Below are 27331 nucleotides of genomic sequence, written 5' to 3'. Positions count from 1 at the left end.
GATACGTTACTACGGAAATCATAGGATTTTCTTTGGGGTTCCGAGTATCTCTTTTCCGATGCATTATTCCTCCTTTACTGCATCCCTCGCTTCCTCACATTGACGAATTAACACACAATTTGCGTCCATATGAAATACTCTGGATTCCCTGCCATCTCCTTCTAAATCGAGATACGTTTCGACGGAAACGATAGGATTTTCTTTGGGGTTCCGAGTATCTCTTTTCCGATGCATTATTCCTCCTTTACTGCATCCCTCGCTCCCTCACATTGACGAATTACACAATTTGCGTCCATATGAAATACTCTGGATTCCCTGCATTGTCCTTCTAAATCGAGATACGTTCCTACGAAAACGATAGGATTTTCTTTGGGGTTCCGAGTATCTCTTTTCCGATGCATTATTCCTCCTTTACTGCATCCCTCACTCCCTCACATTGACGAATTAACACACAATTTGCGTCCATATGAAATACTCTGGATTCCCTGCATTGTCCTTCTACATCGAAATACGTTTCTACGGACACGATAGGATTTTATTTGGGGTTCCGAGTATCTCTTTTCCGATGCATTATTCCTCCTTTACTGCATCCCTCGCTCCCTCACATTGCCGAATTAACACACAATTTGCGTCGATATGAAATACTCTGGGTTCCCTGCATTATCTTTCTAAAACGAGATACGTTCCTATGGAAACGATAGGATTTTCTTTTGGGAGTCGAGTATCTCTTTTCCGATGCATTATTCCTCCTTTACTGCATCCCTCGCTCCCTCACATTGACGAATTAACACACATATGGAATACTCTGGATTCCCTGCCATCTCCTTCTAAATCGAGATACGTTTCGACGGAAACGATAGGATTTTTTTTGGGAGTCGAGTATCTGATTTCCGATGCATTATACCTCCTTTACTGCATCCCTCGCTCCCTCACACTGACGAATTAACACATAATTTGCGTCCATATGAAATACTCTGGATTCCCTGCATTGTCCTTCTATATCGAGATACGTTTCTACGGAAACGAGAGGATTTTCTTTTGGGAGTCGAGTATCTCTTTTCCGATGCATTATTCCTCCATTACTGCATCCTTCGCTCCCTAACATTGACGAATTAACACACAATTTGCGTCCATATGAAATACTCTGAGTTCCCTGCATTTTCCTTCTATATCGAGATACGTTTCTACAAAACGATAGAATTTTCTTTGGGGTTCCGAGTATCTCTTTTCCGATGCATTATTCCTCCTTTACTGCATCCCTCGCTCCCTCACATTGACGAATTGACACACAATTTGCGTCCATATGAAATATTCTGGATTCCCTGCATTGTCCTTCTAAATCGAGATACGTTTCTACGGAAACGATAGGATTTTATTTGGGGTTCCGAGTATCTCTTTTCGATGCATTATTCCTCCCATACTGCATCCCTCGCTCCCTCACATTGCCGAATTAACACACAATTTGCGTCAATATGAAATACTCTGGGTTCCCTGCATTATCTTTCTAAAACGAGATACATTTCTACGGAAATGACAGGGTTTTCTTTTGACAGTCGAGTATCTCTTTTCCGATGCATTATTCCTCCTTTACTGCATCCCTCGCTCCCTCACATTGACGAAATAACACACATATGAAATACTCTGGATTCCCTACAGTGTCCTTCTAAATCGAGATACGTTTCTACGGAAACGATAGGATTTTCTTTGGGGTTCCGAGTATCTCTTTTCCGATGCATTATTCCTCCTTTACTGCATCCCTCGTTCCCTCATATTGACGAATTAACACACAATTTGCGTCCATATGAAATACCCTGGATACCCTGCATTGTCCTTCTAAATCGAGATACGTTTCTACGAAAACGATAGGATTTTTTTTGGGGTTCCGAGTATCTCTTTTCCGATGCATTATTCCTCCTTTACTGCATCCCTCGCTCCCTCACATTGACGAATTAACACACAATTTGCGTCCATATGAAATACTCTGGATTCCCTGCATTGTCCTTCTACATCGAGATACGTTTCTACGAAAACGATAGGATTTTCTTAGGGGTTCCGAGTATCTCTTTTCCGATGCATTATTCCTCCTTTACTGCATCCCTTGCTCCCTCACATTGACGAATTAACACACAATTTGCGTCCATATGAAATACTCTGGATTCCCTGCATTGTCCTTCTAAATCGAGATACGTTTCTACGGAAACGATAGGATTTTCTTTGGGGTTCCGAGTATCTCTTTTCCGATGCATTATACCTCCTTTACTGCATCCCTCGCTCCGTCACATTGCCGAAGTAACACACAATTTGCGTCCATATGAAATACTCTGGATTCCCCGCACTATCTTTCTAAAACGAGATACGTTTCTACGGAAACGATAGGATTTTCTTTTGGGAGTCGAGTATCTCTTTTCCGATGCATTATTCCTCCATTACTGCATCCCTCGCAACCTAACATTGACGAATTAACACATATTGCGTCCATATGAAATACTCTGGATTCCCTGCATTGTCCTTCTAAATGGAGATATGTTCATACGGAAACGATAGGATTTTCTTTGGGGTTCCGAGTATCTCTTTTCCGATGCATTATTCCTCCTTTACTGCATCGCTCGCTCCCTCACATTGACGAATTACACAATTTGCGTCCATATGAAATACTCTGGATTCCTTGCATTGTCCTTCTAAATCGAGATATGTTTCTACGAAAACGATAGGATTTTCTTTGGGGCTCCGAGTATCTCTTTTCCGATGCATTATTCCTCCTTTACTGCATCCCTCGCTCCCTCACATTGACGAATTAACACACAATTTGCGTCCATATGAAATACTCTGGATTCCCTGCATTCTCCTTCTACATCGAGATACGTTTCTACGGAAACGATAGGATTTTATTTGGGGTTCCGAGTATCTCTTTTCCGATGCATTATTCCTCCTTTACTGCATCTCTCGCTCCGCCACATTGCCGAATTAACACACAATTTGCGTCGATATGAAATACTCTGGGTTCCCTGCATTGTCTTTCTAAAACGAGATACGTTTCTACGGAAATGGTAGGATTTTCTTTTGGGAGTCGAGTATCTCTTTTCCGATGCATTATTCCTCCTTTACTGCATCCCTCGCTCCCTCACATTGACGAATTAACACACATATGAAATACTCTGGATTCCCTGCATTGTCCTTCTAAATAGAGATACGTTTCTACGGAAACGATAGGATTTTCTTTGGGGTTCCGAGTATCTCTTTTCCGATACATTATTCCTCCTTTACTGCATCCCTCGCTCCCTCACATTGACGAATTAACACACAATTAGCGTCCATATGAAATACTCTGGGATCCCAGCATTGTCCTTCTGAATCGAGATACGTTTCTATGGAAACGATAGGATTTTCTTTGGGGTTCCGAGTAACTCTTTTCCGCCTTTACTGCATCCCTCGCTCCCTCACATTGACGAATTAACACACAATTTTCGTCCATATGAAATACTCTGGATTCCCTTCCATCTCCTAAATCGATATACGTTTCGACGGAAACGATAGGATTTTCTTTGGGGTTCCGAGTATCTCTTTTCCGATGCATTATTCCTCCTTTACTGCATCCCTCGCTCCCTCACATTGACGAATTAACACATAATTTGCGTCCATATGAAATACTCTGGATTCCCTGCATTGTCCTTCTATATCGAGATACGTTTCTACGGAAACGATAGGATTTTCTTTTGGGAGTCGAGTATCTCTTTTCCGATGCATTATTCCTCCATTACTGCATCCCTCGCTCCCTAACATTGACGAATTAACACACAATTTGCGTCCATATTAAATACTCTGGATTCCCTGCATTGTCCTTCTAAATCGAGATACGTTTCTACGAAAACGATAGGATTTTCATTGGGGTTGGGAGTATCTATTTTCCGATGCATTATTCCTACATTACTGCATCCCCCGCTCCCTCACATTGACGAATTAACACACAATTTGCGTTCATATGAAATACACTGGATTCCCTTCATTGTCCTTCTAAATCGAGATACGTTTCTACGGAAACGATAGGATTTTCTTTGGGGTTCCGAGTATCTCTTTTCCTCCTTTACTGCATCCCTCCCTCCCTCACATTGACGAATTAACACACAATTTGCGTCCGTATGAAATACTCTGGATTCCCTGCATTGTCCTTCTAAATCGAGGTACGTTTCTACGGAAATGATAGGATTTTCTTTGGGGTTCCGAGTATCTCTTTTCCGATGCACTATTCTTCCTTTACTGCATCCCTCGCACCCTCATATTGCCGAATTAACACACTATTTGTGTCCATATGAAATACTCTGAGTTCCCTGCATTGTCCTTCTATATCGAGATACGTTTCTACGGAAATGATAGGATTTTCTTTGGGGTTCCGAGTATCTCTTTTCCGATGCATTATTCCTCCTTTACTGCATCCCTCGCTTCCTCACATTGACGAATTAACACACAATTTGCGTCCATATGAAATACTCTGGATTCCCTGCCATCTCCTTCTAAATCGAGATACGTTTCGACGGAAACGATAGGATTTTCTTTGGGGTTCCGAGTATCTCTTTTCCGATGCATTATTCCTCCTTTACTGCATCCCTCGCTCCCTCACATTGACGAATTACACAATTTGCGTCCATATGAAATACTCTGGATTCCCTGCATTGTCCTTCTAAATCGAGATACGTTTCTACGAAAACGATAGGATTTTCTTTGGGGTTCCGAGTATCTCTTTTCCGATGCATTATTCCTCCTTTACTGCATCCCTCGCTTCCTCACATTGACGAATTAACACACAATTTGCGTCCATATGAAATACTCTGGATTCCCTGCCATCTCCTTCTAAATCGAGATACGTTTCGACGGAAACGATAGGATTTTCTTTGGGGTTCCGAGTATCTCTTTTCCGATGCATTATTCCTCCTTTACTGCATCCCTCGCTCCCTCACATTGACGAATTACACAATTTGCGTCCATATGAAATACTCTGGATTCCCTGCATTGTCCTTCTAAATCGAGATACGTTTCTACGAAAACGATAGGATTTTCTTTGGGGTTCCGAGTATCTCTTTTCCGATGCATTATTCCTCCTTTACTGCATCCCTCACTCCCTCACATTGACGAATTAACACACAATTTGCGTCCATATGAAATACTCTGGATTCCCTGCATTGTCCTTCTACATCGAAATACGTTTCTACGGACACGATAGGATTTTATTTGGGGTTCCGAGTATCTCTTTTCCGATGCATTATTCCTCCTTTACTGCATCCCTCGCTCCCTCACATTGCCGAATTAACACACAATTTGCGTCGATATGAAATACTCTGGGTTCCCTGCATTATCTTTCTAAAACGAGATACGTTTCTATGGAAACGATAGGATTTTCTTTTGGGAGTCGAGTATCTCTTTTCCGATGCATTATTCCTCCTTTACTGCATCCCTCGCTCCCTCACATTGACGAATTAACACACATATGAAATACTCTGGATTCCCTGCCATCTCCTTCTAAATCGAGATACGTTTCGACGGAAACGATAGGATTTTTTTTGGGAGTCGAGTATCTGATTTCCGATGCATTATACCTCCTTTACTGCATCCCTCGCTCCCTCACACTGACGAATTAACACATAATTTGCGTCCATATGAAATACTCTGGATTCCCTGCATTGTCCTTCTATATCGAGATACGTTTCTACGGAAACGAGAGGATTTTCTTTTGGGAGTCGAGTATCTCTTTTCCGATGCATTATTCCTCCATTACTGCATCCTTCGCTCCCTAACATTGACGAATTAACACACAATTTGCGTCCATATGAAATACTCTGAGTTCCCTGCATTGTCCTTCTATATCGAGATACGTTTCTACAAAACGATAGAATTTTCTTTGGGGTTCCGAGTATCTCTTTTCCGATGCATTATTCCTCCTTTACTGCATCCCTCGCTCCCTCACATTGACGAATTGACACACAATTTGCGTCCATATGAAATATTCTGGATTCCCTGCATTGTCCTTCTAAATCGAGATACGTTTCTACGGAAACGATAGGATTTTATTTGGGGTTCCGAGTATCTCTTTTCGATGCATTATTCCTCCCATACTGCATCCCTCGCTCCCTCACATTGCCGAATTAACACACAATTTGCGTCAATATGAAATACTCTGGGTTCCCTGCATTATCTTTCTAAAACGAGATACATTTCTACGGAAATGACAGGGTTTTCTTTTGACAGTCGAGTATCTCTTTTCCGATGCATTATTCCTCCTTTACTGCATCCCTCGCTCCCTCACATTGACGAAATAACACACATATGAAATACTCTGGATTCCCTACAGTGTCCTTCTAAATCGAGATACGTTTCTACGGAAACGATAGGATTTTCTTTGGGGTTCCGAGTATCTCTTTTCCGATGCATTATTCCTCCTTTACTGCATCCCTCGTTCCCTCATATTGACGAATTAACACACAATTTGCGTCCATATGAAATACCCTGGATACCCTGCATTGTCCTTCTAAATCGAGATACGTTTCTACGAAAACGATAGGATTTTTTTTGGGGTTCCGAGTATCTCTTTTCCGATGCATTATTCCTCCTTTACTGCATCCCTCGCTCCCTCACATTGACGAATTAACACACAATTTGCGTCCATATGAAATACTCTGGATTCCCTGCATTGTCCTTCTACATCGAGATACGTTTCTACGAAAACGATAGGATTTTCTTAGGGGTTCCGAGTATCTCTTTTCCGATGCATTATTCCTCCTTTACTGCATCCCTTGCTCCCTCACATTGACGAATTAACACACAATTTGCGTCCATATGAAATACTCTGGATTCCCTGCATTGTCCTTCTAAATCGAGATACGTTTCTACGGAAACGATAGGATTTTCTTTGGGGTTCCGAGTATCTCTTTTCCGATGCATTATACCTCCTTTACTGCATCCCTCGCTCCGTCACATTGCCGAAGTAACACACAATTTGCGTCCATATGAAATACTCTGGATTCCCCGCACTATCTTTCTAAAACGAGATACGTTTCTACGGAAACGATAGGATTTTCTTTTGGGAGTCGAGTATCTCTTTTCCGATGCATTATTCCTCCATTACTGCATCCCTCGCAACCTAACATTGACGAATTAACACATATTGCGTCCATATGAAATACTCTGGATTCCCTGCATTGTCCTTCTAAATGGAGATATGTTCATACGGAAACGATAGGATTTTCTTTGGGGTTCCGAGTATCTCTTTTCCGATGCATTATTCCTCCTTTACTGCATCGCTCGCTCCCTCACATTGACGAATTACACAATTTGCGTCCATATGAAATACTCTGGATTCCTTGCATTGTCCTTCTAAATCGAGATATGTTTCTACGAAAACGATAGGATTTTCTTTGGGGCTCCGAGTATCTCTTTTCCGATGCATTATTCCTCCTTTACTGCATCCCTCGCTCCCTCACATTGACGAATTAACACACAATTTGCGTCCATATGAAATACTCTGGATTCCCTGCATTCTCCTTCTACATCGAGATACGTTTCTACGGAAACGATAGGATTTTATTTGGGGTTCCGAGTATCTCTTTTCCGATGCATTATTCCTCCTTTACTGCATCCCTCGCTCCGCCACATTGCCGAATTAACACACAATTTGCGTCGATATGAAATACTCTGGGTTCCCTGCATTGTCTTTCTAAAACGAGATACGTTTCTACGGAAATGGTAGGATTTTCTTTTGGGAGTCGAGTATCTCTTTTCCGATGCATTATTCCTCCTTTACTGCATCCCTCGCTCCCTCACATTGACGAATTAACACACATATGAAATACTCTGGATTCCCTGCATTGTCCTTCTAAATAGAGATACGTTTCTACGGAAACGATAGGATTTTCTTTGGGGTTCCGAGTATCTCTTTTCCGATACATTATTCCTCCTTTACTGCATCCCTCGCTCCCTCACATTGACGAATTAACACACAATTAGCGTCCATATGAAATACTCTGGGATCCCAGCATTGTCCTTCTGAATCGAGATACGTTTCTATGGAAACGATAGGATTTTCTTTGGGGTTCCGAGTAACTCTTTTCCGCCTTTACTGCATCCCTCGCTCCCTCACATTGACGAATTAACACACAATTTTCGTCCATATGAAATACTCTGGATTCCCTTCCATCTCCTAAATCGATATACGTTTCGACGGAAACGATAGGATTTTCTTTGGGGTTCCGAGTATCTCTTTTCCGATGCATTATTCCTCCTTTACTGCATCCCTCGCTCCCTCACATTGACGAATTAACACATAATTTGCGTCCATATGAAATACTCTGGATTCCCTGCATTGTCCTTCTATATCGAGATACGTTTCTACGGAAACGATAGGATTTTCTTTTGGGAGTCGAGTATCTCTTTTCCGATGCATTATTCCTCCATTACTGCATCCCTCGCTCCCTAACATTGACGAATTAACACACAATTTGCGTCCATATTAAATACTCTGGATTCCCTGCATTGTCCTTCTAAATCGAGATACGTTTCTACGAAAACGATAGGATTTTCATTGGGGTTGGGAGTATCTATTTTCCGATGCATTATTCCTACATTACTGCATCCCCCGCTCCCTCACATTGACGAATTAACACACAATTTGCGTTCATATGAAATACACTGGATTCCCTTCATTGTCCTTCTAAATCGAGATACGTTTCTACGGAAACGATAGGATTTTCTTTGGGGTTCCGAGTATCTCTTTTCCTCCTTTACTGCATCCCTCCCTCCCTCACATTGACGAATTAACACACAATTTGCGTCCGTATGAAATACTTTGGATTCCCTGCATTGTCCTTCTAAATCGAGATACGTTTCTACGGAAATGATAGGATTTTCTTTGGGGTTCCGAGTATCTCTTTTCCGATGCACTATTCTTCCTTTACTGCATCCCTCGCACCCTCATATTGCCGAATTAACACACTATTTGTGTCCATATGAAATACTCTGAGTTCCCTGCATTGTCCTTCTATATCGAGATACGTTTCTACGGAAATGATAGGATTTTCTTTGGGGTTCCGAGTATCTCTTTTCCGATGCATTATTCCTCCTTTACTGCATCCCTCGCTTCCTCACATTGACGAATTAACACACAATTTGCGTCCATATGAAATACTCTGGATTCCCTGCCATCTCCTTCTAAATCGAGATACGTTTCGACGGAAACGATAGGATTTTCTTTGGGGTTCCGAGTATATGTTTTCCGATGCATTATTCCTCCTTTACTGCATCCCTCGCTCCCTCACATTGACGAATTACACAATTTGCGTCCATATGAAATACTCTGGATTCCCTGCATTGTCCTTCTAAATCGAGATACGTTTCTACGAAAACGATAGGATTTTCTTTGGGGTTCCGAGTATCTCTTTTCCGATGCATTATTCCTCCTTTACTGCATCCCTCGCTCCCTCACATTGACGAATTAACACACAATTTGCGTCCATATGAAATACTCTGGATTCCCTGCATTGTCCTTCTACATCGAAATACGTTTCTACGGAAACGATAGGATTTTTTTTGGGGTTCCGAATATCTCTTTTCCGATGCATTATTCCTCCTTTACTGCATCCCTCGCTCCCTCACATTGCCGAATTAACACACAATTTGCGTCGATATGAAATACTCTGGGTTCCCTGCATTATCTTTCTAAAACGAGATACGTTTCTACGGAAATGATAGGATTTTCTTTTGGGAGTCGAGTATCTCTTTTCCGATGCATTATTCCTCCTTTACTGCATCCCTCGCTCCCTCACATTGACGAATTAACACACACATGAAATACTCTGGATTCCCTGCCATCTCCTTCTAAATCGAGATACGTTTCGACGGAAACGATAGGATTTTTTTTGGGAGTCGAGTATCTGATTTCCGATGCATTATACCTCCTTTACTGCATCCCTCGCTCCCTCACACTGACGAATTAACACATAATTTGCGTCCATATGAAATACTCTGGATTCCCTGCATTGTCCTTCTATATCGAGATACGTTTCTACAAAACGATAGAATTTTCTTTGGGGTTCCGAGTATCTCTTTTCCGATGCATTATTCCACCTTTACTGCATCCCTCGCTCCCTCACATTGACGAATTGACACACAATTTGCGTCCATATGAAATATTCTGGATTCCCTGCATTGTCCTTCTAAATCGAGATACGTTTCTACGGAAACGATAGGATTTTATTTGGGGATCCGAGTATCTCTTTTCGATGCATTATTCCTCCCATACTGCATCCCTCGCTCCCTCACATTGCCGAATTAACACACAATTTGCGTCAATTTGAAATACTCTGGGTTCCCTGCATTATCTTTCTAAAACGAGATACGTTTCTACGGAAATGACAGGGTTTTCTTTTGACAGTCGAGTATATCTTTTCCGATGCATTATTCCTATTTTACTGCATCCCTCGCTCCCTCAAATTGACGAAATAACACACATATGAAATACTCTGGATTCCCTGCAGTGTCCTTCTAAATCGAGATACGTTTCTACGGAAACGATAGGATTTTCTTTGGGGTTCCGAGTATCTCTTTTCCGATGCATTATTACTCCTTTACTGCATACCTCGCTCCCTCATATTGCCGAATTAACACACAATTTGTGTCCATATGAAATACTCTGAGTTCCCTGCATTGTCCTTCTATATTGAGATACGTTTCTACAGAAACGATAGGATTTTCTTTGGGGTTCCGAGTATGTCATTTCCGATGCATTATTCCTCCTTTACTGCATCCCTCGCTCCCTCACATTGCCGAATTAACACACAATTTGCGTCCATATGAAATACTCTGGATTCCCTGCATTGTCCTTCTACATCGAGATACGTTTCTACGGAAACGATAGGATTTTATTTGGGGTTCCGAGTATCTCTTTTCCGAGCATTATTCCTCCTTTACTGCATCCCTCGCTCCCTCACATTGCCGAATTAACACACAATTTGCGTCGATATGAAATACTCTGGGTTCCCTGCATTATCTTTCTAAAACGAGATACGTTTCTACGGAAATGATAGGATTTTCTTTTGGGAGTCGAGTATCTCTTATCCGATGCATTATTCCTCCTTTACTGCATCCCTCGCTCCCTCACATTGACGAATTAACACACATATGAAATACTCTGGATTCCCTGCATTGTCCTTCTAAATAGAGATACGTTTCTACGGAAACGAAAGGATTTTCTTTGGGGTTCCGAGTATCTCTTTTCCGATACATTATTCCTCCTTTACTGCATCCCTCGCTCCCTCCCATTGACGAATTAACACTCAATTTGCGTCCATATGAAATACTCTGGATTCCCTGCCATCTCCTTCTATATCGAGATACGTTTCGACGGAAACGATAGGATTTTTTTTGGGAGTCGAGTATCTGATTTCCGATGCATTATACCTCCTTTACTGCATCCCTCGCTCCCTCACACTGACGAATTAACACATAATTTGCGTCAATATGAAACACTCTGGATTCCCTGCATTGTCCTTCTATATCGAGATACGTTTCTACGGAAACGATAGGGTTTTCTTTTGGGAGTCGAGTATCTCTTTTCCGATGCATTATTCCTCCATTACTGCATCCTTCGCTCCCTAACATTGACGAATTAACACACAATTTGCGTCCATATGAAATACTCTGAGTTCCCTGCATTGTCCTTCTATATCGAGATACGTTTCTACAAAACGATAGAATTTTCTTTGGGGTTCCGAGTATCTCTTTTCCGATGCATTATTCCTCCTTTACTGCATCCCTCGCTCCCTCACATTGACGAATTGACACACAATTTGCGTCCATATGAAATATTCTGGATTCCCTGCATTGTCCTTCTAAATCGAGATACGTTTCTACGGAAACGATAGGATTTTATTTGGGGTTCCGAGTATCTCTTTTCGATGCATTATTCCTCCCATACTGCATCCCTCGCTCCCTCACATTGCCGAAATAACACACAATTTGCGTCAATATGAAATACTCTGGGTTCCCTGCATTATCTTTCTAAAACGAGATACGTTTCTACGGAAATGACAGGGTTTTCTTTTGACAGTCGAGTATCTCTATTCCGATGCATTATTCCTCCATTACTGCATCCCTCGCTCTCTCCCATTGACGAATTAACACTCAATTTGCGTCCATATGAAATGCTCTGGATTCCCTGCCATCTCCTTCTAAATCGAGATACGTTTCGACGGAAACGATTGGATTTTTTTTGGGAGTCGAGTATCTCTTTTCCGATGCATTATTACTCCATTACTGCATCCCTCGCTCCCTAACATTGACGAATTAACACACAATTTGCGTCCATATGAAATACTCTGAGTTCCCTGCATTGTCCTTCTATATCGAGATACGTTTCTACGGAAACGATAGGATTTTCTTTGGGGTTCCGAGTATCTCTTTTCCGATGCATTATTCCTCCTTTACTGCATCCCTCGCTCCCTCACATTGACGAATTAACACACAATTTGCGTCCATATGAAATACTCTGGGTTCCCTGCATTATCTTTCTAAAACGAGATACGTTTCTACGGAAATGACAGGGTTTTCTTTTGGGAGTCGAGTATCTCTTTTCCGATGGATTATTCCTCCTTTACTGCATCCCTCGCTCCCTCACATTGACGAATTAACACACATATGAAATACTCTGGATTCCCTGCAGTGTCCTTCTAAATCGAGATACGTTTCTACGGAAACGATAGGATTTTCTTTGGGGTTTCGAGTATCTCTTTTCCGATGCATTATTCCTCCTTTACTGCATCCCACGCTCCCTCATATTGCCGAATTAACACACAATTTGTGTCCATATGAAATACTCTGAGTTCCCTGCATTGTCCTTCTATATCGAGTTACGTTTCTACGGAAACGATAGGATTTTCCTTGGGGTTCCGAGTATCTCTTTTCCGATACATTATTCCTCCTTTACTGCATCCCTCGCTCCCTCACATTGACGAATTAACACATAATTTGCGTCCATATGAAATACTCTGGGTTCCCTGCATTGTCCTTCTGAATCGAGATACGTTTCTATGGAAACGATAGGATTTTCTTTGGGGTTCCGAGTATCTCTTTTCCTCCTTTACTGCATCCCTCGCTCCCTCACATTGACGAATTAACACACAATTTGCGTCCGTATGAAATACTCTGGACTCCCTGCATTGTCCTTCTAAATCGAGATACGTTTCTACGAAAACGATAGGATTTTCTTTGGGGTTCTGAGTATCTCTTTTCCGATGCATTATTCCTCATTTTCTGCATCCCTCGCTCCCTCACATTGCCGAATTAACACACAATTTGCGTCCATATGAAATACTCTGGATTCCCTGCCATCTCCGAAATCGATATACATGTCGACGGAAACGATAGGCTTTTCTTTGGGGTTGGGAGTATCTCTTTTCCGATGCATTATTCCTCCTTTACTGCATCCCTCGTTCCCTCACATTGACGAATTAACACTCAATTTGCGTCCATATGGAATACTCTGGATTCCCTGCCATCTCCTTCTAAATCGAGATAAGTTTCGACGGAAACGATAGGATTTTTTGTGGGAGTCGAGTATCTCATTTCCGATGTATTATAACTCCTTTACTGCATCCCTCGCTCCCTCACACTGACGAATTAACATATAATTTGTGTCCATATGAAATACTCTGGATTCCCTGCATTGTCCTTCTAAATCGAGATACGTTTCTACGGAAACGATAGGATTTTCTTTTGGGAGTCGAGTATCTCTTTTCCGATGCATTATTCCTCCATTACTGCATCCTTCGCTCCCTAACATTGACGAATTAACACACAATTTGCGTCCATATGAAATACTCTGAGTACCCTGCATTGTCCTTCTATATCGAGATACGTTTCTACAAGACGATAGAATTTTCTTTGGGGTTCCGAGTATCTCTTTTCCGATGCATTATTCCTCCTTTACTGCATCCCTCGCTCCCTCACATTGACGAATTAACACACAATTTGCGTCCATATGAAATATTCTGGATTCCCTGCATTGTCCTTCTAAATCGAGATACGTTTCTACGGAAACGATAGGATTTTATTTGGTGTTCCGAGTATCTCTTTTCGATGCATTATTCCTCCCATACTGCATCCCTCGCTCCCTCACATTGCCGAATTAACACACAATTTGCGACAATATGAAATACTCTGGGTTCCCTGCATTGTCTTTCTAAAACGAGATACGTTTCTACGGAAAAGCAGGGTTTTCTTTTGGGAGTCGAGTATCTCTTTTCCGATGCATTATTCCTCCTTTACTGCATCCCTCGCTCCCTCACATTGACGAATTAACACACATATGAAATACTCTGGATTCCCTGCAGTGTCCTTCTAAATCGAGATACGTTTCTACGGAAACGATAGGATTTTCTTTGGGGTTCCGAGTATGTCTTTTCCGATGCATTATTCCTCCTTTACTGCATCCCTCGCTCCCTCACATTGCCGAATTAACACACAATTTGCGTCCATATGAAATACTCTGGATTCCCTGCCATCTCCTTCTAAATCGAGATACGTTTCGACGGAAACGATAGGATTTTCTTTGGGGTTCCGAGTAGCTCTTTTCCGATGCATTATTCCTCCATTACTGCATCCCTCGCTCCCTCCCATTGACGAATTAACACTCAATTTGCGTCCATATGAAATACTCTGGATTCCCTGCCATCTCCTTCTAAATCGAGATACGTTTCGACGGAAATGATTGGATTTTTTTTTTGGGAGTCGAGTATCTCATTTCCGATGCATTATACCTCCTTTGCTGCATCCCTCGCTCCCTCACATTGACGAATTAACACACAATTTGCGTCCATATGAAATACTCTGGATTCCCTGCATTGTCCTTCTAAATCGAGATACGTTTCTACGGAAACGATAGGATTTTATTTGGTTCTCCGTGTATCTCTTTTCGATGCATTATTCCTCCCATACTGCATCCCTCGCTCCCTCACATTGCCGAATTAACACACAATTTGCGTCCATATGAAATACTCTGGGTTCCCTGCATTATCTTTCTAAAACGAGATACGTTTCTACGGAAATGACAGGGTTTTCTTTTGGGAGTCGAGTATCTCTTTTCCGATGCATTATTCCTCCTTTACTGCGTCCCTCGCTCCCTCACATTGACGAATTAACACACATATGAAATACTCTGGATTCCCTGCATTGTCCTTCTAAATAGAGATACGTTTCTACAGAAACGATAGGATTTTCTTTGGGGTTCCGAGTATATGTTTTCCGATACATTATTCCTCCTTTACTGCATCCCTCGCTCCCTCACATTGACGAATTAACACTCAATTTGCGTCCATATGAAATACTCTGGATTCCCTGCCATCTCCTTCTAAATCGAGATACGTTTCGACGGAAACGATAGGATTTTCTTTGGGGTTCCGAGTATATGTTTTCCGATACATTATTCCTCCTTTACTGCATCCCTCGCTCCCTCACACTAACGAATTAACACATAATTTGCGTCCATATGAAATACTCTGGATTCCCTGCATTGTCCTTCTATATCGAGATACGTTTCTACGGAAACGATAGGATTTTCTTTTGGGAGTCGAGTATCTCTTTTCCGATGCATTATTCCTCCATTACTGCATCCTTCGCTCCCTAACATTGACGAATTAACACTCAATTTGCGTCCATATGAAATACTCTGAGTTCCCTGCATTGTCCTTCTATATCGAGATACGTTTCTACAAAACGATAAAATTTTCTTTGGGGTTCCGAGTATCTGTTTTCCGATGCATTATTCCTCCTTTACTGCATCCCTCGCTCCCTCACATTGACGAATTGACACACAATTTGCGTCCATATGAAATATTCCGGATTCCCTTCATTGTTCTTCTAAATCGAGATACGTTTCTACGGAAACGATAGGATTTTATTTGGGGTTCCGAGTATCCCTTTTCGATGCATTATTCCTCCCATACTGCATCCCTCGCTCCCTCACATTGCCGAATTAACACACAATTTGCGTCAATATGAAATACTCTGGGTTCCCTGCATTATCTTTCCAAAACGAGATACGTTTCTACGGAAATGACAGGGTTTTCCTTTGACAGTCGAGTATCTCTTTTCCGATGCATTATTCCTCCTTTACTGCATCCCTCGCTCCCTCACATTGACGAAATAACACACATATGAAATACTCTGGATTCCCTGCAGTGTCCTTCTAAATCGAGATACGTTTCTACGGAAACGATAGGATTTTCTTTGGGGTTCCGAGTATCTCTTTTCCGATGCATTATTCCTCCTTTACTGCATCCCTCGCTCCCTCATATTGCCGAATTAACACACAATTTGTGTCCATATGAAATACTCTGAGTTCCCTGCATTGTCCTTCTATATTGAGATACGTTTCTACGGAAACGATAGGATTCTCTTTGGGGTTCCGAGTATGTCTTTTCCGATTCATTATTCCTCCTTTACTGCATCCCTCGCTCCCTCACATTGCCGAATTAACACACAATTTGCGTCCATATGAAATACTCTGGATTCCCTGCCATCTCCTTCTAAATCGAGATACGTTTCGACGGAAACGATTGGATTTTTTTTGGGAGTCGAGTATCTCTTTTCCGATGCATTATTACTCCATTACTGCATCCCTCGCTCCCTCACATTGCCGAATTAACACACAATTTGCGTCCATATGAAATACTCTGGGTTCCCTCCATTATCTTTCTAAAACGAGATACGTTTCTACGGAAATGACAGGGTTTTCTTTCGGGAGTCGAGTATCTCTTTTCCGATGCATTATTCCTCCTTTACTGCATCCCTCGCTCCCTCACATTGACGAATTAACACATAATTTGCGTCCATATGAAATACTCTGGGTTCCCTGCATTGTCCTTCTGAATCGAGATACGTTTCTATGGAAACAATAGGATTTTCTTTGGGGTTCCGAGTATCTCTTTTCCTCCTCTACTGCATCCCTCGCTCTCTCACATTGACGAATTAACACACAATTTGCGTCCGTATGAAATACTCTGGATTCCCTGCATTGTCCTACTAAATCGAGATACGTTTCTACGGAAACGATAGGATTTTCTTTGGGGTTCTGAGTATCTCTTTTCTGATGCATTATTCCTCCTGTTCTGCATCCCTCGCTCCCTCACATTGCCGAATTAACACACAATTTGCGTCCATATGAAATACTCTGGATTCCCTGCCATCTCCGAAATCGATATACGTGTCGACGGAAACGATAGGATTTTCTTTGGGGTTGGGAGTATCTCTTTTCCGATGCATTATTCCTCCTTTACTGCATCCCTCGTTCCCTCACATTGACGATTTAACACTCAATTTGCGTCCATATGAAATACTCTGGATTCCCTGCCATCTCCTTCTAAATCGAGATACGTTTCGACGGAAACGATAGGATTTTTTTTGGGAGTCGAGTATCTCATTTCCGATGCATTATACCTCCTTTACTGCATCCCTCGCTCCCTCACACTGACGAATAAATTATAATTTGCGTCCATATGAAATACTCTGGATTCCCTGCATTGTCCTCCTATATCGAGATACGTTTCTACGGAAACGATAGGATTTTCTTTTGGGAGTCGAGTATCTCTTTTCCGATGCATTATTCCTCCATTACTGCATCGTTCGCTCCCTAACATTGACGAATTAACACACAATTTGCGTCCATATGAAATACTCTGAGTACCCTGCATTGTCCTTCTATATCGAGATACGTTTCTACAAGACGATAGAATTTTCTTTGGGGTTCCGAGTATCTCTTTTCCTATGCATTATTCCTCCTTTACTGCATCCCTCGCTCCCTCACATTGACGAATTAACACACAATTTGCGTCCATATGAAATATTCTGGATTCCCTGCATTGTCCTTCTAAATCGAGATACGTTTCTACGGAAACGATAGGATTTTATTTGGTGTTCCGAGTATCTCTTTTCGATGCATTATTCCTCCCATACTGCATCCCTCGCTCCCTCACATTGCCGAATTAACACACAATTTGCGACAATATGAAATACTCTGGGTTCCCTGCATTGTCTTTCTAAAACGAAATACGTTTCTACGGAAATGACAGGGTTTTCTTTTGGGAGTCGAGTATCTCTTTTCCGATGCATTATTCCTCCTTTACTGCATCCCTCGCTCCCTCACATTGACGAATTAACACACATATGAAATACTCTGGATTCCCTGCAGTGTCCTTCTAAATCGAGATACGTTTCTACGGAAACGATAGGATTTTCTTTGGGGTTCCGAGTATGTCTTTTCCGATGCATTATTCCTCCTTTACTGCATCCCTCGCTCCCTCACATTGCCGAATTTACACACAATTTGCGTCCATATGAAATACTCTGGATTCCCTGCCATCTCCTTCTAAATCGAGATACGTTTCGACGGAAACGATAGGATTTTCTTTGGGGTTCCGTGTAGCTCTTTTCCGATGCATTATTCCTCCATTACTGCATCCCTCGCTCCCTCCCATTGACGAATTAACACTCAATTTGCGTCCATATGAAATACTCTGGATTCCCTGCCATCTCCTTCTAAATCGAGATACGTTTCGACGGAAATGATTGGATTTTTTTTTTGGGAGTCGAGTATCTCATTTCCGATGCATTATACCTCCTTTGCTGCATCCCTCGCTCCCTCACATTGACGAATTAACACACAATTTGCGTCCATATGAAATACTCTGGATTCCCTGCATTGTCCTTCTAAATCGAGATACGTTTCTACGGAAACGATAGGATTTTATTTGGTTCTCCGTGTATCTCTTTTCGATGCATTATTCCTCCCATACTGCATCCCTCGCTCCCTCACATTGCCGAATTAACACACAATTTGCGTCCATATGAAATACTCTGGGTTCCCTGCATTATCTTTCTAAAACGAGATACGTTTCTACGGAAATGACAGGGTTTTCTTTTGGGAGTCGAGTATCTCTTTTCCGATGCATTATTCCTCCTTTACTGCGTCCCTCGCTCCCTCACATTGACGAATTAACACACATATGAAATACTCTGGATTCCCTGCATTGTCCTTCTAAATAGAGATACGTTTCTGCAGAAACGATAGGATTTTCTTTGGGGTTCCGAGTATATGTTTTCCGATACATTATTCCTCCTTTACTGCATCCCTCGCTCCCTCACATTGACGAATTAACACTCAATTTGCGTCCATATGAAATACCCTGGATTCCCTGCCATCTCCTTCTAAATCGAGATACGTTTCGACGGAAACGATAGGATTTTCTTTGGGGTTCCGAGTATATGTTTTCCGATACATTATTCCTCCTTTACTGCATCCCTCGCTCCCTCACACTAACGAATTAACACATAATTTGCGTCCATATGAAATACTCTGGATTCCCTGCATTGTCCTTCTATATCGAGATACGTTTCTACGGAAACGATAGGATTTTCTTTTGGGAGTCGAGTATCTCTTTTCCGATGCATTATTCCTCCATTACTGCATCCTTCGCTCCCTAACATTGACGAATTAACACTCAATTTGCGTCCATATGAAATACTCTGAGTTCCCTGCATTGTCCTTCTATATCGAGATACGTTTCTACAAAACGATAGAATTTTCTTTGGGGTTCCGAGTATCTCTTTTCCGATGCATTATTCCTCCTTTACTGCATCCCTCGCTCCCTCACATTGACGAATTGACACACAATTTGCGTCCATATGAAATATTCCGGATTCCCTTCATTGTTCTTCTAAATCGAGATACGTTTCTACGGAAACGATAGGATTTTATTTGGGGTTCCGAGTATCCCTTTTCGATGCATTATTCCTCCCATACTGCATCCCTCGCTCCCTCACATTGCCGAATTAACACACAATTTGCGTCAATATGAAATACTCTGGGTTCCCTGCATTATCTTTCTAAAACGAGATACGTTTCTACGGAAATGACAGGGTTTTTCTTTGACAGTCGAGTATCTCTTTTCCGATGCATTATTCCTCCTTTACTGCATCCCTCGCTCCCTCACATTGACGAAATAACACACATATGAAATACTTTGGATTCCCTGCAGTGTCCTTCTAAATCGAGATACGTTTCTACGGAAACGATAGGATTTTCTTTGGGGTTCCGAGTATCTCTTTTCCGATGCATTATTCCTCCTTTACTGCATCCCTCGCTCCCTCATATTGCCGAATTAACACACAATTTGTTTCCATATGAAATACTCTGAGTTCCCTGCATTGTCCTTCTATATTGAGATACGTTTCTACGGAAACGATAGGATTCTCTTTGGGGTTCCGAGTATGTCTTTTCCGATTCATTATTCCTCCTTTACTGCATCCCTCGCTCCCTCACATTGCCGAATTAACACACAATTTGCGTCCATATGAAATACTCTGGATTCCCTGCCATCTCCTTCTAAATCGAGATACGTTTCGACGGAAACGATTGGATTTTTTTTGGGAGTCGAGTATCTCTTTTCCGATGCATTATTACTCCATTACTGCATCCCTCGCTCCCTCACATTGCCGAATTAACACACAATTTGCGTCCATATGAAATACTCTGGGTTCCCTCCATTATCTTTCTAAAACGAGATACGTTTCTACGGAAATGACAGGGTTTTCTTTCGGGAGTCGAGTATCTCTTTTCCGATGCATTATTCCTCCTTTACTGCATCCCTCGCTCCCTCACATTGACGAATTAACACATAATTTGCGTCCATATGAAATACTCTGGGTTCCCTGCATTGTCCTTCTGAATCGAGATACGTTTCTATGGAAACAATAGGATTTTCTTTGGGGTTCCGAGTATCTCTTTTCCTCCTCTACTGCATCCCTCGTTCCCTCACATTGACGAATTAACACTCAATTTGCGTCCATATGGAATACTCTGGATTCCCTGCCATCTCCTTCTAAATCGAGATAAGTTTCGACGGAAACGATAGGATTTTTTGTGGGAGTCGAGTATCTCATTTCCGATGTATTATAACTACTTTACTGCATCCCTCGCTCCCTCACACTGACGAATTAACATATAATTTGTGTTCATATGAAATACTCTGGATTCCCTGCATTGTCATTCTAAATCGAGATACGTTTCTACGGAAACGATAGGATTTTCTTTTGGGAGTCGAGTATCTCTTTTCCGATGCATTATTCCTCCATTACTGCATCCTTCGCTCCCTAACATTGACGAATTAACACACAATTTGCGTCCATATGAAATACTCTGAGTACCCTGCATTGTCCTTCTATATCGAGATACGTTTCTACAAGACGATAGAATTTTCTTTGGGGTTCCGAGTATCTCTTTTCCGATGCATTATTCCTCCTTTACTGCATCCCTCGCTCCCTCACATTGACGAATTAACACACAATTTGCGTCCATATGAAATATTCTGGATTCCCTGCATTGTCCTTCTAAATCGAGATACGTTTCTACGGAAACGATAGGATTTTATTTGGTGTTCCGAGTATCTCTTTTCGATGCATTATTCCTCCCATACTGCATCCCTCGCTCCCTCACATTGCCGAATTAACACACAATTTGCGACAATATGAAATACTCTGGGTTCCCTGCATTGTCTTTCTAAAACGAGATACGTTTCTACGGAAATGACAGGGTTTTCTTTTGGGAGTCGAGTATCTCTTTTCCGATGCATTATTCCTCCTTTACTGCATCCCTCGCTCCCTCACATTGACGAATTAACACACATATGAAATACTCTGGATTCCCTGCAGTGTCCTTCTAAATCGAGATACGTTTCTACGGAAACGATAGGATTTTCTTTGGGGTTCCGAGTATGTCTTTTCCGATGCATTATTCCTCCTTTACTGCATCCCTCGCTCCCTCACATTGCCGAATTAACACACAATTTGCGTCCATATGAAATACTCTGGATTCCCTGCCATCTCCTTCTAAATCGAGATACGTTTCGACGGAAACGATAGGATTTTCTTTGGGGTTCCGAGTAGCTCTTTTCCGATGCATTATTCCTCCATTACTGCATCCCTCGCTCCCTCCCATTGACGAATTAACACTCAATTTGCGTCCATATGAAATACTCTGGATTCCCTGCCATCTCCTTCTAAATCGAGATACGTTTCGACGGAAATGATTGGATTTTTTTTTTGGGAGTCGAGTATCTCATTTCCGATGCATTATACCTCCTTTGCTGCATCCCTCGCTCCCTCACATTGACGAATTAACACACAATTTGCGTCCATATGAAATACTCTGGATTCCCTGCATTGTCCTTCTAAATCGAGATACGTTTCTACGGAAACGATAGGATTTTATTTGGTTCTCCGTGTATCTCTTTTCGATGCATTATTCCTCCCATACTGCATCCCTCGCTCCCTCACATTGCCGAATTAACACACAATTTGCGTCCATATGAAATACTCTGGGTTCCCTGCATTATCTTTCTAAAACGAGATACGTTTCTACGGAAATGACAGGGTTTTCTTTTGGGAGTCGAGTATCTCTTTTCCGATGCATTATTCCTCCTTTACTGCGTCCCTCGCTCCCTCACATTGACGAATTAACACACATATGAAATACTCTGGATTCCCTGCATTGTCCTTCTAAATAGAGATACGTTTCTACAGAAACGATAGGATTTTCTTTGGGGTTCCGAGTATATGTTTTCCGATACATTATTCCTCCTTTACTGCATCCCTCGCTCCCTCACATTGACGAATTAACACTCAATTTGCGTCCATATGAAATACCCTGGATTCCCTGCCATCTCCTTCTAAATCGAGATACGTTTCGACGGAAACGATAGGATTTTCTTTGGGGTTCCGAGTATATGTTTTCCGATACATTATTCCTCCTTTACTGCATCCCTCGCTCCCTCACACTAACGAATTAACACATAATTTGCGTCCATATGAAATACTCTGGATTCCCTGCATTGTCCTTCTATATCGAGATACGTTTCTACGGAAACGATAGGATTTTCTTTTGGGAGTCGAGTATCTCTTTTCCGATGCATTATTCCTCCATTACTGCATCCTTCGCTCCCTAACATTGACGAATTAACACTCAATTTGCGTCCATATGAAATACTCTGAGTTCCCTGCATTGTCCTTCTATATCGAGATACGTTTCTACAAAACGATAGAATTTTCTTTGGGGTTCCGAGTATCTCTTTTCCGATGCATTATTCCTCCTTTACTGCATCCCTCGCTCCCTCACATTGACGAATTGACACACAATTTGCGTCCATATGAAATATTCCGGATTCCCTTCATTGTTCTTCTAAATCGAGATACGTTTCTACGGAAACGATAGGATTTTATTTGGGGTTCCGAGTATCCCTTTTCGATGCATTATTCCTCCCATACTGCATCCCTCGCTCCCTCACATTGCCGAATTAACACACAATTTGCGTCAATATGAAATACTCTGGGTTCCCTGCATTATCTTTCTAAAACGAGATACGTTTCTACGGAAATGACAGGGTTTTCCTTTGACAGTCGAGTATCTCTTTTCCGATGCATTATTCCTCCTTTACTGCATCCCTCGCTCCCTCACATTGACGAAATAACACACATATGAAATACTCTGGATTCCCTGCAGTGTCCTTCTAAATCGAGATACGTTTCTACGGAAACGATAGGATTTTCTTTGGGGTTCCGAGTATCTCTTTTCCGATGCATTATTCCTCCTTTACTGCATCCCTCGCTCCCTCATATTGCCGAATTAACACACAATTTGTGTCCATATGAAATACTCTGAGTTCCCTGCATTGTCCTTCTATATTGAGATACGTTTCTACGGAAACGATAGGATTCTCTTTGGGGTTCCGAGTATGTCTTTTCCGATTCATTATTCCTCCTTTACTGCATCCCTCGCTCCCTCACATTGCCGAATTAACACACAATTTGCGTCCATATGAAATACTCTGGATTCCCTGCCATCTCCTTCTAAATCGAGATACGTTTCGACGGAAACGATTGGATTTTTTTTGGGAGTCGAGTATCTCTTTTCCGATGCATTATTACTCCATTACTGCATCCCTCGCTCCCTCACATTGCCGAATTAACACACAATTTGCGTCCATATGAAATACTCTGGGTTCCCTCCATTATCTTTCTAAAACGAGATACGTTTCTACGGAAATGACAGGGTTTTCTTTCGGGAGTCGAGTATCTCTTTTCCGATGCATTATTCCTCCTTTACTGCATCCCTCGCTCCCTCACATTGACGAATTAACACATAATTTGCGTCCATATGAAATACTCTGGGTTCCCTGCATTGTCCTTCTGAATCGAGATACGTTTCTATGGAAACAATAGGATTTTCTTTGGGGTTCCGAGTATCTCTTTTCCTCCTCTACTGCATCCCTCGCTCTCTCACATTGACGAATTAACACACAATTTGCGTCCGTATGAAATACTCTGGATTCCCTGCATTGTCCTACTAAATCGAGATACGTTTCTACGGAAACGATAGGATTTTCTTTGGGGTTCTGAGTATCTCTTTTCTGATGCATTATTCCTCCTGTTCTGCATCCCTCGCTCCCTCACATTGCCGAATTAACACACAATTTGCGTCCATATGAAATACTCTGGATTCCCTGCCATCTCCGAAATCGATATACGTGTCGACGGAAACGATAGGATTTTCTTTGGGGTTGGGAGTATCTCTTTTCCGATGCATTATTCCTCCTTTACTGCATCCCTCGTTCCCTCACATTGACGATTTAACACTCAATTTGCGTCCATATGAAATACTCTGGATTCCCTGCCATCTCCTTCTAAATCGAGATACGTTTCGACGGAAACGATAGGATTTTTTTTGGGAGTCGAGTATCTCATTTCCGATGCATTATACCTCCTTTACTGCATCCCTCGCTCCCTCACACTGACGAATAAATTATAATTTGCGTCCATATGAAATACTCTGGATTCCCTGCATTGTCCTTCTATATCGAGATACGTTTCTACGGAAACGATAGGATTTTCTTTTGGGAGTCGAGTATCTCTTTTCCGATGCATTATTCCTCCATTACTGCATCCTTCGCTCCCTAACATTGACGAATTAACACACAATTTGCGTCCATATGAAATACTCTGAGTACCCTGCATTGTCCTTCTATATCGAGATACGTTTCTACAAGACGATAGAATTTTCTTTGGGGTTCCGAGTATCTCTTTTCCGATGCATTATTCCTCCTTTACTGCATCCCTCGCTCCCTCACATTGACGAAGTAACACACAATTTGCGTCCATATGAAATATTCTGGATTCCCTGCATTGTCCTTCTAAATCGAGATACGTTTCTACGGAAACGATAGGATTTTATTTGGTGTTCCGAGTATCTCTTTTCGATGCATTATTCCTCCCATACTGCATCCCTCGCTCCCTCACATTGCCGAATTAACACACAATTTGCGACAATATGAAATACTCTGGGTTCCCTGCATTGTCTTTCTAAAACGAGATACGTTTCTACGGAAATGACAGGGTTTTCTTTTGGGAGGCGAGTATCTCTTTTCCGATGCATTATTCCTCCTTTACTGCATCCCTCGCTCCCTCACATTGACGAATTAACACACATATGAAATACTCTGGATTCCCTGCAGTGTCCTTCTAAATCGAGATACGTTTCTACGGAAACGATAGGATTTTCTTTGGGGTTCCGAGTATGTCTTTTCCGATGCATTATTCCTCCTTTACTGCATCCCTCGCTCCCTCACATTGCCGAATTAACACACAATTTGCGTCCATATGAAATACTCTGGATTCCCTGCCATCTCCTTCTAAATCGAGATACGTTTCGACGGAAACGATAGGATTTTCTTTGGGGTTCCGAGTAGCTCTTTTCCGATGCATTATTCCTCCATTACTGCATCCCTCGCTCCCTCCCATTGACGAATTAACACTCAATTTGCGTCCATATGAAATACTCTGGATTCCCTGCCATCTCCTTCTAAATCGAGATACGTTTCGACGGAAATGATTGGATTTTTTTTTTGGGAGTCGAGTATCTCATTTCCGATGCATTATACCTCCTTTGCTGCATCCCTCGCTCCCTCACATTGACGAATTAACACACAATTTGCGTCCATATGAAATACTCTGGATTCCCTGCATTGTCCTTCTAAATCGAGATACGTTTCTACGGAAACGATAGGATTTTATTTGGTTCTCCGTGTATCTCTTTTCGATGCATTATTCCTCCCATACTGCATCCCTCGCTCCCTCACATTGCCGAATTAACACACAATTTGCGTCCATATGAAATACTCTGGGTTCCCTGCATTATCTTTCTAAAACGAGATACGTTTCTACGGAAATGACAGGGTTTTCTTTTGGGAGTCGAGTATCTCTTTTCCGATGCATTATTCCTCCTTTACTGCGTCCCTCGCTCCCTCACATTGACGAATTAACACACATATGAAATACTCTGGATTCCCTGCATTGTCCTTCTAAATAGAGATACGTTTCTACAGAAACGATAGGATTTTCTTTGGGGTTCCGAGTATATGTTTTCCGATACATTATTCCTCCTTTACTGCATCTCTCGCTCCCTCACATTGACGAATTAACACTCAATTTGCGTCCATATGAAATACCCTGGATTCCCTGCCATCTCCTTCTAAATCGAGATACGTTTCGACGGAAACGATAGGATTTTCTTTGGGGTTCCGAGTATATGTTTTCCGATACATTATTCCTCCTTTACTGCATCCCTCGCTCCCTCACACTAACGAATTAACACATAATTTGCGTCCATATGAAATACTCTGGATTCCCTGCATTGTCCTTCTATATCGAGATACGTTTCTACGGAAACGATAGGATTTTCTTTTGGGAGTCGAGTATCTCTTTTCCGATGCATTATTCCTCCATTACTGCATCCTTCGCTCCCTAACATTGACGAATTAACACTCAATTTGCGTCCATATGAAATACTCTGAGTTCCCTGCATTGTCCTTCTATATCGAGATACGTTTCTACAAAACGATAGAATTTTCTTTGGGGTTCCGAGTATCTCTTTTCCGATGCATTATTCCTCCTTTACTGCATCCCTCGCTCCCTCACATTGACGAATTGACACACAATTTGCGTCCATATGAAATATTCCGGATTCCCTTCATTGTTCTTCTAAATCGAGATACGTTTCTACGGAAACGATAGGATTTTATTTGGGGTTCCGAGTATCCCTTTTCGATGCATTATTCCTCCCATACTGCATCCCTCGCTCCCTCACATTGCCGAATTAACACACAATTTGCGTCAATATGAAATACTCTGGGTTCCCTGCATTATCTTTCTAAAACGAGATACGTTTCTACGGAAATGACAGGGTTTTCCT

Source organism: Schistocerca nitens, chromosome 2, assembly GCF_023898315.1.
Source record: "Schistocerca nitens isolate TAMUIC-IGC-003100 chromosome 2, iqSchNite1.1, whole genome shotgun sequence".
In the NCBI taxonomy this organism is placed as follows: domain Eukaryota; kingdom Metazoa; phylum Arthropoda; class Insecta; order Orthoptera; family Acrididae; genus Schistocerca; species Schistocerca nitens.
Note: the sequence above shows the minus strand (reverse complement) of the source record.